Below are 19,654 nucleotides of genomic sequence, written 5' to 3'. Positions count from 1 at the left end.
CGAACAGAGATCACTACACAGGAAACAGCTATATGAAAAACTTGCTTGCTTCTTCGAATCTCGAAATAACAGAACATATAGAAAGTGTTTTTGTGATTTTTCCATTCTCTTCGGGGAACCTATAGAAAGATTATCAGACGGCTTTCATGATATTATGCTTCCTTGCCCGTGTGGAACATGTGTGAGCATTATGTTTTTCCAACAAGTGATCCGACTGGAAGAAGTGTTATATGAGGACTTCGAGATCAAAAATTGTTTCTTACCAAAAAGTAAATATTGGAAGAAGTGTTATAATTGGGTCATTATTGTTTTTGTTACAGTAGTCCTTCATGTAATCTAATATTGTTACTTGAAACACCTACTGAACTCTTAAGAGTAGGTGTTTCAAGAACCTAAGTCCTTACAAAAAAAAAAGAATCCATGATCACTATAGACCCCCGAAGGTACTGAGCCCAAACATCTGAAGCCATACAGATACTCACATCTGCAAAAGGCTGAGATTGAGAATTGAGGAATTGCTGAAGAATTCACTGATACAATCCTCTACTAGCCCCTTTGCTTCACCTGTGCTGTTAGTGAAGAAGAAGGATGGGACATGGAGGATGTGCATTGAAACCAGGCAGCTGAATGCCAGTACAGTAAAGAAGAAATACCCAATTCCGGCACATAGATGCCCTATTGGATGAGTGGTGCTAAATATTACAGCAAGATTGACTTAAGATCTGGCTATCATCAGATCAGGATGAGAGAGGAAGACAAGCCCAAAACTTCATTCAGAACCCTGTAACTATGAATTCAATGTGATGCGGGCTTACAAATGCTCCTGCAACGTTTCAAGCACTCATGAATGATGTGTTCAAGCCCAGAAGATTTGTGTTGGTTTTATGATATACTTCTTGATAGTAAAACACTGAAGGAGCATCAACAGCACTTGCAGCTAACACTTTTTCTGCGGAATCAGCTACATGCTAAGATGAGCAAGTGTGAGTTTTGACTTTCAAAGGCGGAATATTAGGGGTAAAATGGAAAATAAGGTGGCAGATGCATTTAATAGGAGAAAGGCCGGAACATCTGTCCAGCTGGTCCAAGGTGTGCAAACCGCTTTGTGAAGGCCGACTGAGAATGAGGGACCTAGTAGTGTATTTCGAAGCCTTCTAGGCAAAGCTGCTTTGGCGTGCACTGAAAGGGCGTCTTCCTTTCCTATATTATACCAGAGGTGAGTGCATAATCTGGTGTAGAACGGAGGGGATATCCTAAGTTGATGTGCACAAGTGCTTCCTCTGATTGAAGTCGATTGCCTCAACCAATTTCTTAGTACATCAACACAAGAAGTGGCGAATTGGGGATGGTACTACCTCAGTGAAACTGTGGGAAGATGGGTAGGTGGGGCCTCTCAACCAAGACATCGCGGTTGGCGAGTGGGGACTCTACTGAATTCTAGCATGGGTGTGGTAGATTACTGACGTGAAGCCGGACCTCTATGAGTGCTCTACATGGCCGGATCAAAGCTATTCTAAAAACTAGATCCATTGGAGTGGGAAGTACTCAAGATGTAGAAGAGGACTCAAGCAGGTTTGGTCCTCTTTCTCTGATGTGTTCTTAGAACCCACTACCCTCCCTCCTAAAAGACCATGTGACCATCGGATTCACCTCACGATAGTCAACCAGTGAATCAAAGGCCTTATAGGTATTCACACCACCGGATGAAATTGAAGCCATAATCAAGGAGTTACTCTAGAATGGTACTCTACAACCTAGTTCATGCGTCACCGGCTCTTCTTTACAAGAAGAAAGAAGGTTCGTGGCGCCTATGGATTATAGGCAACTCAATGCGCAAACCGTAAAAAAGAAATACCCGATACCGGTCATTGATGATCTTCTGGATGAGCTACACGGTTATACTGTGTACTCAACAATCGTTTTATCTATTCCCACATCGATTCACCAATCCTGGAACTCGTTATGGATAGAAGGTCCGTAGAAGTGAAAGTAGGACGACGGGAGAAAAGAGTAAGGAGTACCGGAAAAAGAAGATTTTGGACTTTCTGCCCACGAAGAAATAGTAGCATTTGAAACTGGAAAGATTTACTTTGGATAGTAAATCCCCAAGGAAGGGCTATAATCCAAACAAAGGAGGAGCTAGCGGACAGTTCGAATTTCAACGATTAGGGAGGGGAATGAAACACTTGTCTTTCACAATCAATTCTTTCTTTTTTTTATGTTTAGGACACGCGAAGCGAGAGCGAAACTCGCTATGAGGAGAAGACTCGGCAAGAGAGGTTTGAACAAGAGGAACTGCCGTCTAGTTGAGTTTGATAATTCTCTCTTTCTATCTCTCTTTCTTTCAAGAGCTGAATAAGGGCATATCCACAAAGGAGAGAGAAATCGGACTTTCTTCTTTACCCCCCTCATTATTCAAGACGTGAATATAAAGTGTATTGTACTCCCTTGGATCTTTTCCGGGATCTTTACTCGTCGTTGATCAAGGAAGCTAGAAGGAAGATGGGTGGTAGGGTGAATGGACATTCGTATCCTCTCCGACTCGTCGGTTAGGAATGTAGCGACCAAAAAGAAATCATTATATAGGATAACTGCTGTAGAGATAAAATGTAGGAAGGAGAAAGTTGGTTTCAATGAGTCATGTGAATTGTAGAAGAAATAGGTAAACAAGGCGGGTTAATATATATACGTTGAAAAGCAAGGGGATAAATTGAACGAAATGAAGAGCAATCCAGAATCCTATTTTGTATACTATAAGAAAAAGGCACTGAAAACTTGGAAACGGAAGATGTTGTAACTGATATGGGTAGTCACACATTAGGCAAAATGGTGTAGTGGTTGGGCCAGGTAGCTTCTTCTTTTGAACAACATTTCATTCTGTTTTGGATGCTTTCTACTATGTTTCAAGTGATCAAAGAAGAGTTTATTTCCCACTACTCATATCACATCTTATGTGTTGATGCAAGCTGACTAAATCAATAAGATGGTATTCGTATTTGATTAGACAAGATGGTATTCTTCTTTATTCCGGAGCACAACAATCCGGATCTCTATCTTATAGCTTATCCTTCCTATTCTGTATGTATTACGGTCATGTCAAGTCAATGGTCTGTCTGCCCTGCAACCGGTCTTGAATGGCTTCAGTGAATTGTTTGCTGAGCCTACAGAGTGACCTCCTAGGAGGACAATAGACCACAAAATACCCTTACTACCAGGCACTAAACCTGTCAATCATTAGAGAAGGGACAGAGTTCAAGATAAGACTATCTTGCCTGTTTGGTAGAGAGAGTACCGGGTATTCCGATGGTTAAAGATTCAAGTCTTAGTGGCAAAGGGGGACAACTTTGGCCTGCAACCGTTTCCACTTTACGGCCCACAGCTTGTGTTCTTCGATATTAATTCGGTTTCTGTTTGTTTGGCTTGTCTCGTGCACCACCTGAATTGAATCATAGTAATGGGACTTTGGTAATCCAGTGATGAAGTCAATGCTGATAATGGACCATGCTTCATCAGGAATGGGTAGAGGATCGAAGAGGCCAGGGAGTTTTTAATGTTCTACCTTAGCTTGCTGACAGATTTGACACTTGTTGACAAAAGATTCCACTGATTGAAAGATTCCTGTCCAAGCAAATAGTGCCTTGATGCGGTGATAAGTAGCAGTAATGCCAGAGTGGGCACCAATACCACTGGCATGAAGTGCTTGCAAGATGTTTTTTTTCATTTAGAAGTTTGCACCAACCCATACTCTTCCTCTATATCGAATGACCCCATTATGCAATGAATATTTTCTATTCTTGTGAGTGCTCAGGACTGCCAATTCAGATAGTCAATTCTGGGTGAATGTGTCTTTGCTGTACCCTGCAACAATATCAGTGAGCCATTGTGGTTGACAGGAAGTAATGGCATTGAGTTCATCTGGCTCATGTAATCTAGATAGTGGTGCATCAGCTGCCCTATTCTCTGAGCCTTTTATTGGATGGTATATTGTAATCCCATGAGCTTGAGGAAAGGAAAGCTTTGTGCTGCATTGGTGTTTTAAGTCTTTGAGCAGTCAAATGAGCTAAGCTCCTGTGAATGAAACGCCTGTCCTGCTAAGCCCAAACTCTAATGTGCTTGACTTGGAAGTAGGCCACTCTTTCACTGTGAGGATCTTCTTTTAGTCTGTAGCCACCCCTTTCCCACTAATGACATGACCCAGGTATTCTATCTGTGGTTGAGCAAATGAACATTTATTCAACTTCACATATAGTTGATTCTGCTTCAGAAGGTCAAATACTTGCTGCAAATGGGTGACATGATCTTGCAAGGATTTGCTGTAGATTAAGATGTCATCAACAAAAACAAGTACACAAACCCTAGTCAGCTCAGCCAGAATTGTGTTCATAGCACTCTGGAGGGTGGGTGGTGCATTTGTGAGCCCAAATAGCCTAAAATTCATAGTGACGTGGGTCTTGAATGCCGTTTTGTATTCGTCTGCTTCATGTAATCTTATCTGATGGTAACCAGCTCTCAGATCCAGCTTAGTAAACCAAACAGCACAAGATAACTCATCCAACAATTCTTCAACAACAGGCATTGGGTATTTTATTAGACGAATCCATCTTATTTCCTTATTTCTCTGTTTTGGTAGCAGGAGAAGTAGTTTGTTCAGCCCGGACTTCAAAGTAGTCTCCCCCGTTGACCTTCTTTTTTAGATATAATCCTCAATGAGTGGAAAGGACTCCCAAACTTGCTCCACAGTACTATACCATACAGAGCCGCGCCCTTGTGATATGATAAGAAGAAAAGGGGCCAGGCCGCCCTCTTTTCTTTTCCGCACCAAGCCTTCTTGTAAAATCGGGTGTATAGCTCAGTTGGTAGAGCATTGGGCTTTTAACCTAATGGTCGCAGGTTCAAGTCCTGCTATACCCAAAACAAAAAAAACCACTCTTGTATTCGTAAGGATGCATAGTAGCCTTCAAAGAGCACTCTTTGGCCTTGAGAAAAGCCCCTTTCTCATCAACATCTCGACTTCGCTTGTTGTTTGAGGTCAGTATAAAGGAGATCAGACTGGCTCGGTCATTGATAGGCCGGCCTTCTCCTTATTCATTGGATAGGGCGCGGGGGAAAGTCAAGTCAAGCACTAGTTAGTTGGGGTGGGACGCACCAAAGCAGCGTTCGTTGCACTAGCGCCTTATCTTTTGAAGCTAAACAGAGGCTCGAAAGACGGAGTACGTCCGAAGTCGTTGGCTGCCTTTTTGTAGTGCGCAAGTCAGAGTGAACTTCTTCTTCTGTTCTGCGAATCTACTAACGAGAACTGCCGTACAGTCCTATCTTTTTTTAAGAAAGATCGTAGATGAACTTTTCGTTTCGTTACCTAAGTAGTTGAGCAATTCATTCCAAGGTAAACAAAGAGGTATTTCCTTTTCTCGTTCAGTCCTTCTCTCCTTCCATCCCAGTAGGCCTATTCATGCTTTTTTGCTATCCATCTTGATCAAATAGAAGAAGGGGAAATTCAGACTAGGCAAAACACCTCAAAAAGTGAAAAAAAGATAAAACAACTTTCTTTCAAGTAGTAAACCATAGTTCTCATCCTAGGAAACCATATCGATCATCGGTTCAGAGCTCCCAACTATGAAGCTCTTTTCTAGAGCGAGTCAACAATTCGTGGATCCATGGTTTGGATGAAGCTATGTACCCGGGTAGAGATGATTTGTCTCAAAGATGTTCCGCTCATCCAAGAATCTAAAACTTCATCTACATAAACTCATAAATAGCCCTTTCCTTTCTTTTCTTGACTTCAAAAGGTAATCAATCCTTTCTTTTCATCTTTTATCAAGTCTTCCTCTTCCTGATTGAGTCAATCAGGGATAGAAATTCGGATCAACTATGAGGAGTAGGGCTGCTGGGCAAGTGAATGAACTCTGTCCTAGGCATTTCCAATAAGTTCAGTGAAGTGAGGGCGAAGCCTTTTTTGAGAGGGAAAATACACTCCAAATGATATTCCATAATGGAAGGAATGAGTGGAAGATTTATTGGAAGAAAAAAATACGATACTTTTCTAGTCGTAGGTAGGGCTACCTATCTAGTTTCGTGCTTCGGGCGTACCAGATTCAATAGGCTAGGTTATAGCTGACAGATTTCTTTAAGAACTAGCCGCCTATAAGCCTCGCTAGTAGTATTCCTGCCCAGTGCCGGAGTAGTGACTCACAAGGTAAGTTCTCCTCGATGCATTTCCAACACTCTATTTTTCTACGTACACTTTTGATTCCTCAGTAGGTAGGGACAACGTTCGAGATCTCATCCGACCGTCTATTTCTCACTGATTGGGAGATTGGATTGGAATCCGAGGAGAACTGATTGGATGTCATGGAACGAATGGGGCACTACGTTGGTTACCCACTGCTAGCCTAGCGGAGATTTCTCTATTTGTTGAAAGTGGAAAGGAGTCATATTTGAATCGGAAAGTTGGGCTCGTTCACTCACACCTTTCTTTGATTATCGATGACTTGGCTTCTTGCTCAAGTAAGCACCCGGCATACCAATTCATTATCCTTGGGGCTCGGCTCGCTCCTTCCTATCTACGTTATTCTTTCTTTGTTACTCTCGTAATGACGTTCCGAAAGAAATCAAGGTTACCAGGTCACAGCTCTGATTCTTCTTCCCTTATAGAACCTTCCCGCAAGAAATCAGTGGAAGTGGGTCCACCCCTACAACTCATCAAATCAGCCTTCTTTTCTGTTCTGCGCTGTACATATTCTCAAGTTATGAGAAAGAATGGATTTGAATGCAATTTGGAATTAACAAAATAAACGAATGAATAATATTTTTACCTCTTATCTGATAAGCAATCAAAGCATTTGAACTGCTCAATGAACAATAAAGAAAGAGCTAAGGTAAAAAAGTATATGTGTTACTAATAGTAAACCAATTTTATTTGGAGTTTGCTTTCAGCTGAACATGTTATAACTACAAATGAGGTGAGGCTTGATTAGGTGGCTTTGCAAGAACTAGGGAGGAACACAAGTTATGTACTTTAGGCTAAACATATGAATTTAGAAGATCAACTTTTCCAATTGGACATAAACAAAAGCAACCAATAATATATATATATAAACTTCAATAATATTTTCTCTATGGTGAAGTAATTTCATCGATAACCACTAAACGATTAAGTAGCGATGTATGCAAAGCTAGACAACGAACATTTCATAATACACTCGTTCTGCATATCTTTAGCATAAAAGAAAAAACTGCGAAAAAATCCGTTTTCCTAAATAAAAAGATCAAGAAATCTATTTTGTATGGTTCTTATTTCGTTGAAAACGTTTCCATGAGACTTTCTTTCATTGAAGAAGTCCATGACTTGTTCTAGGTGATATGAGGTTGAACAGGCTTTAGAAAAAATGCAAAGAAGGGTACATGAGGGTGGAATAAAAATCAAAAAGATGACCCCTTCTTTCTTCCTGAGCATTACCGATAAATATTCATTCTTTATACGTTAGGTTGGGTTTCAGATGTATATCATTTATTATATGAAACCAAAAAGAAGAAATGACAAGAAAGTTGTATATAGATGGAGGAATAAATTATGATGTGGAAAACAAGGCAGGGGTTCAAATCCTGTCATCCCTACCTATTACTTCTCCTATGGGCAGTAACGAGGGATCAATTGAGATCGATTCAAATTGGACAAAATTCAGAGTTTCATTTTTCTATATGCATGCGGTACAAAAATCATCCTTTTCTTTACTGCTTTATCTCCCGGAAAGCGCTCTTAGTTCAGTTCGGTAGAACGTGTGTCTCCAAAACCCAATGTCGTAGGTTCAAATCCTACAGAGCGTGATTCTGTTCTTGTTATGTCGAATCCAAAAAAAAGAACTTATATAAATATAAGAAAATGAGACAGTAATGAGGTCCATATCGTCATCGTAATAAAAAGAAAGATCTGCAAGCATTCTTTATGGGAGTCGGGGCTTTCTGATTTGAAGTTGCTGGAAAAGGACCTCTGTGATCGGTTGATCATTAGTCGTTTTTTACGGTAAGTAGGCAGGGGTGTCTTGATCGAAACCGAACTTCAATTCCACCCAGCTCAGATTCTATGCAGCAGTGGGGAAGACCTGTTTATACTTTTATTGAGAATTCCATTTCTTCCTGCCGCACCCCAATTCTTTCCCAGCAGTTGAAAATTGATATGAGATCTTGAACCCAGGGGGCTCCTATGTTCTGGGCAGAGGCATTGATGCGGGCTATTAGAATAAGGTGGTAAGGTCCAGGCATCTTCAAACCCCACATATGCCCTCTTTGATCTAGTAAGGGGAATGAAAGAAACAGGAATGTTGCACAGTAAAGTGTCAGCACTCATCCCCAAACTCCATAGGCCCCGCAATAGAAAGAGTTTACTTCGGTGCCGGAGAGCCGAAACCGCTAACCGAAACAAGACATATTCACTTTGACCACAGCCACCCGCACTTGCCTACCCGACTGGCTATTTTAGCTATTCTCTCTTCAACCTTCCTCTAACCTAAAATAGTCGTACCGCTCCCCCTTTAGAGATAGATTTCTTTATTCTCTAAGCTAGCTAAACGCCCGAAACATAATAAGCTAAGCCTCCGTCGATTTAGCCAAAGCAGGCCTGGAGAAAATAATGGGAGTCGGTGTCCCTTAAACGCCTTGTTTCCTCTTCTTTAAGGTGGCTTCTTCTTAAATGAAAGAAGATCTCTGCTGCGCTTATGCCTTCAAACCCGAAAACAGTGGTTATTACGACACCAGGTGAAATAGCTGCTTTTTCTTCTCTTCCTCCCCTCGACCTATTGAAGTTGCGCTCACCCGCATCCCTAAGCCCTACAGTTCCTTCGCTTACCGCCTAATCTTAATCTATTGCCCTGCCTCCAAGAGAAGAAATGGCACCAACCGATACAATGGCAGCTAGTTCCAAGGAAGCTGCTTCAATGGAAGTTGGATTGCCTAGTTGCTTTTGAGTTCGATTTGAACTAGTTTCCAAGCTTTTTTTTCATCCATGCCTATAAGTATAATTATCTTTTCCAATCCGAGTGTTCCATCGGACTTACTCCATTTGCTTCTAGGGTCCATTTGCTTCTAGGGATAGATAGGGCTGGAGTCGTCAGTGCTAGAATGAAATGTGAATGAGAGCATAGATTGATTGTCTCACTGCATGTACGTATAGTAACCGGTTAATAATACTAAGGGTCCCTAATACTAATCTCGACATGAGAGGAACGTGTCCTCTCGGCCTTGATATATACTAACAAATATGGTTTTTTCACTCAGACATGAGAGGTGAGATCGATTATATGATGGAGACAGATGGAGGAGAAGAAAGTGAGAGATTGTGGCGTGAAGCACATGTAAGGTGTACAACTCTTGAGACGGATGCATCGAGGTGCCGGCCTGTGAGAACGCTCGTCATAGCATTGCGCCATAATTTTGTGATGGGTCTTTCGTTTTAAAATAGGAGTTTTTCGGGTCTAGTTTACCGGTCCGTCAATAAATGCGTATGAAAAGTGAAATAGTTGATGTGATGGATGTGCCCGGTATCGATCAATGAAACATCGGCTCGACGCAGGATTTCAATAGAACGAAAAACATCATCAGTAGTAGAGGGATAGGTACTTATTCCCGGCCAGCGGTATCATTGCTGCTCCCCGCCTAATGCGGATCATTGTGCAATGCTTATGTGAAATCTCAATCCAAAACTTATTCGTTTCGTTGGAAAAACCGACACCGACGTCAAGATCAATCTCCTTTCCTTTCTCTTTAGTTTGGGAGCAGAGCTTAAAAAGATTGGGGGTCACGATGGATCCTTTTTTTATCCCTGATTCCATGGACGGAATGATTGTGGAATTTAACCCTTCGTCGTCATACCCAAACTCGGTCAATGGGCCGGCTTTTAGCGTAGAAAGTGTGAGTTCGAACTACATGGAGGTGGAGGAATCAATAAATTCCCCTCCTCCCCCTAATCCAAACCCTTATTCTCAGATTCCGGATTTAGTCGCCGCAAATGCAAATATGGATTACTTTCACTTCTCTCAAATGCAGATGTTTTACCAAATGCAAATGTTTTATCAAATGCATTTGAATTATTTTAGCAGCCAGCCGCTTTTTCCTATGGTACCTATGTATGTTCATTTTTTTATGTCTTTTTATATGCGGTTTTGGTATTTTCCCTTCTAAGCAAACTCTTTTGCGCCATTTGATCTTTAATTGAACTATTTCAGGCTCCGTATTGAATTGAAAAACTCTTTCAGGCTCCGTATTGTATTTATAAACTCTTTAAGGCTCCGTATTGTATTTATAAACTCTTTTAGGCTCCGTATTGAATTGAAAAACTCTTTCTGGCTCCGTATTTCAAACTCGAATTGGATTTTGTGTCGGCTGGCCGGCAGGACCGCCAGCCCGCAGATGTAGGGAGGTCTCCTCTTGAACTGAGAAATCAAAGTCGCGATCTGATAGGTATCTATCCGGACCATGCATCTGGAAAGCGCCGGTTCGATTCCGGCTCGTGACATGAAGAAGAAGTCCCAAACAGGGATCAGATGAGTTTGCACAGCGTTACTTTGTTGACGGAAAATCTAATTGTTCTTCCGGTTCAATGAAGACTATGCTTACTTTCCTTTCTCTTACCGGTCTGTGTTCTATCATGGACCTGTATTCCGTTCCTCGAATTGAGACTTTCTTTTGGTATGATTTTGATACGAGTTTTCTATCAAAACTCTATGCCATCAATCACTATCCCCGGGGATAGAATCCAGCTCCCGGCGTACCTGATAACTACGCTCATATACGTCAATTCATGGAAGATGCTTAGGGGAACGAATCCATATAGGAAACCCCTCTAGGGGAAGGGACAACTGGTTAGTTTGTGTTAACATATCAAGGGATACCAATCATTGCCAGGTATGGTGGGAAAAAAAGCAACCTATTGTATTTTCCTTACTCCAGTGGGCTTTAACTAGACCTGTTTACTTAGCTTGATCTTTGTGCTCTCGGCATAGGTAGGATGTATCACTGGATTATCCATGGTATGCTTCCATTGTTGCACCTTAGCCCGGTATAGTAGAAGGCGATCCATGCTATTCATGAGTTGATAAGCTCCATTCCATCGATAGGGATCAACCCAGCTGCATAGCTTTAAGATCCTAAGCTACACCACAGCTAAATCAACCAACGTCAGGGATTCTAGCTCAAGATCAGGAAAGAGCTTCGTTCCCTCCCGCCTGCTGGCTAGAGTTATACCATCCACTCTTGCTGCTGACTATGAAGTAGCGTAAAACCCTCTATCGCGTCTGTTTGTTTGCCGTTGTACGAAAGTCTATCGATTCAAGAATTTGCAAATCCCTTGGGTTCTTTGCCGAGGTTAGCCTAGCATTGGAAGCCCTGGTGGATAGCCTTGCTTTGAAGATGAGGATTATGATGTAATCACTACAAACAATATGGTAGCAACCACTTTCCATTTCACCAGAAAATTACAGTACTGCTTTAACATTCTTTAAAGAGAATTTGGAGAACCAACCCTTTCCCCAGATACGAATAAAGGAGACTGCTTTCTGTATAATTGTGCTTATGCAGCTAGAAACCCATTTTATGTTTCTGTCATTTTCCCAAATGCTCGCAGCATGTAGTAACAACAACCAACTTGGTTGGTATTATATGCAGAGATTACCTCATCAGCTAGATGCCTCAGCTAGTGCTTATCAGCTAATAAGCTACTTCGAAAACACCAGATACTGGAGAACATGGTGGAGGAAGCAGCAAGTGATTTCTTCAAGACGGCGCTCTTCATTGTTGCAGCTGGATCCAATGACATATTTTGGAGTATCTTTCGCCTTCAGTACCGTTCTTTGGACGAGAGAAGCCTTATCCTTCAGACTTTCTGGACGTGTTGGTTTCCAATCTGTCATTTTATCAGAAGGTTCCGCCAATTTATCACTACTGTAGTTTAGTGTCGCTTGCTCTTGTTTGCTGCAGACCTCTATTTTCTTTCCATCGATTAAGAGGCTAAATGAACAGGGTGCTCGAAAGTTTGTTGTGTCCGACGTCGGGCAACTCGGTTGTATACCATACGTTCGTGCTCTGGAGATACGTACGATATCGTGACGGAGATCATTCTGCACTACCGTCAATACGGTACGCTTTTCTTCCTCGCTGCTTCCCGCAAATGATGTGCTTCAGACTTCTGAACACGAAATGGCAATACTTAGAATCCAATTCTTGCTTTGTATTAACACCTCTGGACGTTACCTGAGCTGACTGTGCATATGAAGAACCCCAGTGGTAAACGAAACTTTTGTTCATTGACTACATTGCCTGGTTTTGATAATGCGCAGGACCCGTGCAGCGGCGGCTGCTTCCCTCCGTTCCTCTGCTTTGGCGCAGCCAAACTCCTGACTCTTCCTCGTCAATTTCATTGCCTTAATGGCAGTTATCCCTTTCTTCGATAAATGGAGCCGTGTGACAGCGCAGGTAGTCGCATAGTTTCATTCCCTGGATGGCTAATGCTTAACACTGGTCAGATACCATAAGTTATGGTTGTGCTCGCTCGGCAAATTCTATCGGTTCAGCAGCGTCCTTAGTAGGAGCGGAAGGGATGTAGCGAGGAGCCAAAACCTACCGTTACGGAACCGTGTAAAAAGCCGAAACCTAGGGTATTCCCTGATCTGAACTTCAATAACAACCATTGCCTTACGTACCATTGGCTGGGAAAGGAAGGTGCCGTTTGCCGCAAGTAGATCTAGCTGATTGACTCGTTCATAGTCGAAAACTAATGCATCGAACCCTTTGCCGATCAAAAGATTAGGAACCGTCCTCCTTTTACCGGATACCCTTGCCGAAGAAGGGCTGTAAATATCTCGTACGTATGTTTCCTAGGATCTACTACATGAAAATGAAAAAGTATTGGCTTGAGTTCTTTCGCGATAGGCCCTTGCAATAAAATGCTTTGAAGATGAGGATTCGATGGGGATGACATTATCGCCATACGCTATTGGATTTCTCCCGGGCTTTGCCTTTGCTGAAACTGTTCCGTTGACATCCTTTGCCGTAGAACTTATCTTCTTGGAAAACGGAGGATATTACCTTTGATTTTGTTAGAGGAGGTAGGAAGCCGAGCATTGGGAACTAGCCGTTATAGGGTTTCGGAAAAAAGGGTTGATAACTCCCTTTGCTTTGTCAATTAAGAAAAATAGAATGTGCTTACCTTCGTGATATTCCCTTTTCTTTGATCCTTTCGGTTTTGAACTGCGCTTTGCCCGTACTAGGTCTTGAAACTTAGCTTCAACCTCTCTGTAGGAATGAAGGTTCTTTTCATGCAATTTCTCGTATGATAATGAATCGAGTTTCGAAACACGGTTGTTGTAGGGAGTTATTTCTTTCTTAAAGGAAGGCTCTCTGCTCCATTGGGTGACGATTCAATGGTTCTATTCATCCTATTCCTAGGTCGATCCGTTAACTTGGGTTTTGTTTACCAGTTGGTTAGGTCAACTTGTGGCATAGCTGTATTGGACGCGATACGGTGAACGAGTCCCTTTTTGCTTTCCGATACTTTCTTGAAGGAATAGCATCTGAGTACAATAGTGTAGAGTTCCCCAGACTAAACATTGCAAAGAGTCTAAAAGAGGTGAAAGAGCTATAAAGAACTAAGGAAGAAGCCATTTGTAGCACTAAGAGGAAGATGTCTCACAACTAGCCTACGGATAATACATGCCGATATAGGAATGAAGCATGCATAAACTCGTAAGTCAATAGTGAATTTGGTTGCATCGAAGGCGGATAAATTCAATAATGAGGGCCGCCCGCAGATGATAGCAATTCGTCTTCACTAAGAGCTAACGACTAGAAATCTAGCAAATAGGACGCTTTGTCAATTGAATTAGTAAGTTATCCTGGTCTAGAGGGTGTTCTTCCTCCCCACTCTAGAGGCTAAACCAGTTAGAAAAGCGTCCCCCGGGAGTTTCGCAGTAGTAGATGACGTTCCTGGTACTAGTAGTCCATAGAACTAAGATTTGCATGCATGGTGGGTAACAGCATTGTATCTATCTTTTGCAGTCTGTAAATACGTATCCCAAAGTTGTAGATTCTGCTTCTTAAGGGCTGGGTGTCAAAGTCCTCAGTAGGTGGTTTGGTCCTTCAAATGCCTATCTGTTGTAGTAGTCCCCAAAGGCGGAGCTTTATTAGTTGTAGGTGGACGGACCTCAAGTCCTTTCCTTTCTCTAACGCTAATACCGCGGCCTGTCATGATTGCTGTCAAAGATGAAGGCCATACTGTAGTCATAAGATTGCGTGTCGTGTCGTTATTCTGTATCGTGTACAGATTCTCATATGTGTTGTCATTCCAGTACAGCTAATCCGTGAACAGCTAACCATCATACTGTCAAAATGGGATAGGTTCGATCTATGGTCATGGAAGGCCTCCTAAAAAGATCTACTAAATTCATCGAGTTGTTCCAAAGAATCAAAGCGCCCAGTTATTAAGAAAATCCCTTGTCGGCTTTCCGTGAAATATTCGTTTGGCCGAGGACTTCCATAGCTGTTCCTATTTCAACTAGGTAGGCCTTCGGTATTCATGCTTCCTTCTATCAAGAGCATTGTGGCAGTACGAAATCCTTCCTCAGCCTTGTTTCTAATTTTCACCGGGCATATCCGATTTTTGGACACTTGCTGCATCCCTTTTCTTGCTGCATTAGCTTAACCGTTCGCTTCTTTCCATTGCTTCAACGCTTGTTTCAAGCAATAGTCAAGAGTTACTAAAGTAGTTTGTCCTATTCAAAGCTATAATCAGTGACTAATATGCACACAACAATAAAGACTGTTGTTTTTTCTAGTGAGAAATCGAGTACTGTTTTTACACAGCTATAGCGTCTGAGAATTTGACAGAAAAGCAAGGTTCAAAGCCCACGGAGCGGTAGGTCGACATTCCTTCTTCTTTCCAAGCTTCTGGTGGTATCTATACCTTTCGAGACCAAGCCCTGCTACAATTCATTGCTGGAAGAGACTGCTAGATTTCTTTTTCATAGTTCGCCTCCGGGTTGTAGATAATGCTCTATCAAAGAGCGCCAGCGTACGTGCTCGAAAGCGTTAGTCAACTAGCTACTTGTCCTTGCTTTTCTCTAGTGTGCCCCTTCATTCAATCTCTAACTCAATGTCTACCCACATACCTTTCCTTTCTGAATCAGGAATAGCCGACTCAGGGTAAATGCTTTTCCCAGCTCAAAGGCGATGACTAGTAGATCCGGGGGTACCTAGAAAGCAAACAAATGTTCCCATGGTCATGATTGTTGACTAAACAGCCCTTTCTCTGATTCCCCTTGCCGACTTTGAACGAACTCATGCTTGAATGAGAACAAGCGATTTGCGACTTGGGTCCATGAATTATAAGATCATGAACAACCGATTATGCGACATCTCTCTTAGCTTATAGAAAGAGCTGAAATACTACAACCGATATTGCGACATCTAATCCAAACAGCGTATCAGCGACAACCCTATTCTTTCTTTCCTTCCTTGCTTATTTATTCTATTATTCAGCTTGCTGTTGCAAATAAGTAAAGTAGTTTGAAGTTCTCTCATATGCATTTGCATTTCATTTAGTGTTGAATATCCAAGAAAAATGAAGGCTGGCAACGCGCCCTCCCTTCTGCTACCAATCAAAGCGTGGAACTAAATCTCCTATTTTTCCAAGTGAAAGCCGGGCTGACGAATAACCAACCCGCAATGAATAAGGAAGGTATAGTAATGCTATGAATAACCCAGTATCGAATACTGGTAATAATATAAGCAGAAGAGCGTTCTCCCGTGCTTCCAGACATGCTGAGCTCTACCAATTTTTGTACATTCAAAAAGGGGAATTGATTCCTTCTCTAGATAGGGCGGGAAAACTAGACTATATAAGAGTTTATACATAAACGCACATATAGTAAGTATTTGGATCTTCCTGCGAGACTGTTCTTTTCGCTGGAGAAAGAGAACACTTCTTTTCTTTTTTTTTGATTCAACAAATGCAAGTTCGTCTTCGTCTGATTTGTGAATGGGAAAATGAAATCATGGGTGGAGGAAGAGGCTGTGATCGATAAAGGGGATGATGATGACTTCCATCTTTCTATGGATTTTCTCTCATTATAAATCGAAAGATCAGGTCAAAGCCTTCCAAACCATCCACTGGATTTTCATGTTCGTAAGGGAGGAATATGTGTGTGTTGTATATAAATAAAGGACTTTCGATTTAGCGTTGTCATTTTCACGAGTTTTTAGATAATCCAATTTTATGTGAGATTACTTTCATTTTTACTGAATCACTTGAATCAGTTAAAGGAGACGAGGCTTCTGGCCCAGCCAGAGGGGCTGTAGAGGAGAGTTTTGACTGTGGGAGAGGCAGGTCCAGGTAACGGGGAGAATCCGCTAGGCTGAGGTTGAGTGGCTCACTTCCTTGAGAATATAGAATCTATAACTAAGAAATGAGAATTGTTGACCCATATGATCTCAGGCTCATAAAGAGGATGAAACTGATAATTTCATTCACACTTTGAAATTGAGCTCGTCAGTGATCTTTTCCAAGGTGTCTAGAGAAACCTGCTTTGAACATGACATTCGTACCCAAGGAAAGTTTTGGCAGGCATTACTGTGATCCTGAAGCCCTTGCTAGGAGCTAGTCGGTACGGCTCACTACTAAAGAAGGTTCTGGCATGCTTCGACTTAGCCCTGTGATCCGCTAATTCATCTCTTGATCTGGTATTCCGCAAAGGAGGTGGATAGGGTCAGCCTTTTCTTCATGGATATGTTGATCTATCAGACCTATCTATAGTGGAATACTAGATTCTTTGCTACTTCCTGGATTATCCCTGTGTTTGCTGTTTCCAGATCCTGCCTTCTTGTCCTTTGCGCTCAAGTCTATGGCCAGTACTGCCCGGGGCAATATTAGCAGTTTTCTGAGGGTTCCATCGCCTCTTGGTTGGTTTTTCTCCGCAAGCAGAGCAAGCTAGTTCACATCCGATTATCCTTACCGCACTAACCATTGCTGGCGAGGTAGCCTTGCCCTAACGTCATAGAGAAGACGTGCCGCAGCTGCCTTTCTAAGACCTGGTACAAGTGATGACCTTGCTGATAAGGGTCGAATGCGTAGTTCATTCGCATGTCTTTCGAAAGAATTGACAGTTGATGACGGAACGAACTGTTCGACCTTGATTTCTTGGCTTTGATGTTGTTATCACAATCAGGTTGCCATAACACGCATTGCTATGTTGAGACAACATGATCTTGAATCAGGATTGGATTGCCTTATCTTATTAGTAGGAAGAGGTGAAGTTCCCTTTTCTTTTCCCTGGGAAACGGTACCTGCATTCCCGTGAGCTTTTCCTATCCCATTGCTCTCTATTCTCTAATTCCCTTAATCAAACAAAGTTTATATACCCTAAGATTTGGGGATCCTTCTTTTCTGCACTTCCCCTTTTCTCTACTTCCCATTGGAGTGTACGGGGCCATTTTGAGATATGGGATAGGTCCGTTTTCATCAACCAGCAGGAGGAAAGCTAGCACATTTACCTTAATCCATTGCACTACCGAGAAGTTTGATGACTTCTCACCTTCTTAACATACTTACCAAACCTAGTAAGGGATTTTGTACCTTAATCTAGTGAAAGGTGCACATCCGATCCCTAATCTAGCTCTCTGTGCAGAAACCCATTGGCAAAGAAACGGGTTGATTCTTCGGTTCAAGTGATGGTGGGGGATCAAGAAGAGTGGCTATGTGGGGTTTGAACTTGGACACGGGATTAGCTTAATTTGGATAGTTCATTTTATCACTCCACTGGGCCCTTGGCCTTTCTCCCTATGTGGATGGATGATAAGAAAAATGCCAATCGAACCAAGTAAGGGCTCCGCGTGAAGCATATTATGTAGATCTAGCTGACAATAATAACTGAGATCCTATACAAATAACGCATTAGCGACCCCTTGGATAGACAATTCATGCTACTCGACTCACCATCACTCTTTAGAGACATTCGACGAAAAGCAAGCTTACCAATAAGAAACAGCTGGCATGGCAGTATCTTCTATATCTTCTATAATGAATATAATGTGCACACCTGGCTTTAACCAGATAAAATCTAGTACAGCGGGAAGGATGTCATATTTCTGGTCCACTACTTAGACTCTACGAGGGCTTTAGGTGAGGAACTACTTATCTCCCGAGGCACCCTTCTCCTGAGTCCTACCCAGCTCAAGTTTAAGAATGCGCATAGCCCCAAGGATAGGTAGAGGGGGATCTTGTTCTGTTCAGTGCCGCCTCTTCCTCGGCCATTCAAGAAAGGGATTTGCTTCTTCTTACAGGTCCTTGAGAAAAAGAAGAAAGATAGGAAAGGAATTAGGGCGTTGCCGAAGGCAATGGTCCAGCTTGTGTGAATGGATTTCATTGTTTTTTTAGATTCCACTATTTGTTCGATAGCAAGCAAACTCTCCCAATTTAGGACCTTCAGTGATCTTACAACGAACATTGTAAATGACAATCAACGAATTCGGGCGAAATAGAAGATCTACGGGTCACCATAGTCTTCTGATACACAAATAGGATTCCGCACTCTTAAACAAGAGGTTGCCACTTAGCATAAGGAAAGGGAAGAGTAAGGCCAGCATTGACTAGAGCTACTGATATCTCGGGACACTATGTGAAATAGCTACGATATGCTTGCTATTCTGGGAAGATAAATCATGCCTTAGGAAACTAGTCATGTTATGATCGAATTGGAATGTGCGGGCTTTGTGACTACCACTGATTGGAGGATCAAGAAGCCTACTAGTTCACTCTTCCTGCGATATCTGATCAATCGCTCCTGCCGGTTGTACAGATTCTATCACTGGCTTTAGGTTATTCCTTCTCGGACCTGACGTCTCCATCACTACTAATAAGGAAGGCCACTTTCTTTTGTATCGGGCCTTCAAAACGCAACGCGGTAGAAACAGATAGCTGAGTAGAGAGTGCGGCCGAAGCATCCATAGCTTAGCGATTATGTTCTTATAGATAAGGATTAGACGGATGTAGACAACCAATAAATCTAAGGTGAACCAATAGAAATAGAGTCTGGTGGAAGCGGTCATCCCGTGGGGAGAGACTCAAGAATATGATAATATGATGACTCCGCTGCGCTGCTCTGCTGACTAGCCGTTTCCTCTTCTAAGTAAATAACCAGCTTCAGTTCATGCTCCTTGCTGGCATAACCATATTAAGCTGCATTGGATAAACAATCGAAACTCCGTAATTGTTAATAGTAGGGTAGCGAAGTAGCCGGGGTTGCACGCGTCATCAGAATTCTAGTATAAGGAAGCGACGGGAAGGGAAAGGTGATTACAAAATACGGATACGTAAGGGTTGTGTTTATTGACTATCACAGGAAAATGGGAAGAATTTATCACACATGGTATCAGAGCTGATACCTTCACCCAAACCGTAGACGCCGGCGGTGAAGAAGGAGGTGAGGGCGCCTGCTTTGATTAGGCTTACTGTAAGTTTGTTTGAAGCTCCGGAGTCTAGTCTACCAATGGGTGCTATGGTGTGTCCTCCCCTCTAAGGTCTCGCTTGGATAATCGACTCTTACGACCCACACAGGAGAGGGTTTTTCCCAACCGTTCATGCCTCTCGGCTATGAAATAAAAGAGTGGGCTCTTT

The 19,654-nt window shown here is 42.3% G+C and overlaps 2 non-coding genes across 2 annotated transcripts; both read left to right on the top strand.

The window, feature by feature from the left end:
- The first annotated feature begins 4,838 nt into the window (after positions 1–4,838).
- On the top strand, positions 4,839–4,911 carry TRNAK-UUU. Its single transcript has one exon. It is a non-coding gene; the product is annotated as a tRNA-Lys (tRNA).
- Positions 4,912–7,750: 2,839 nt separating this feature from the next.
- Positions 7,751–7,824, top strand: TRNAW-CCA. Its single transcript has one exon. It is a non-coding gene; the product is annotated as a tRNA-Trp (tRNA).
- Positions 7,825–19,654: the final 11,830 nt, after the last annotated feature.

This window comes from Triticum dicoccoides, chromosome 1B, assembly GCF_002162155.2.
Source record: "Triticum dicoccoides isolate Atlit2015 ecotype Zavitan chromosome 1B, WEW_v2.0, whole genome shotgun sequence".
Taxonomy (NCBI): domain Eukaryota; kingdom Viridiplantae; phylum Streptophyta; class Magnoliopsida; order Poales; family Poaceae; genus Triticum; species Triticum dicoccoides.
This window is presented reverse-complemented; position numbering and strand designations above follow the sequence as displayed.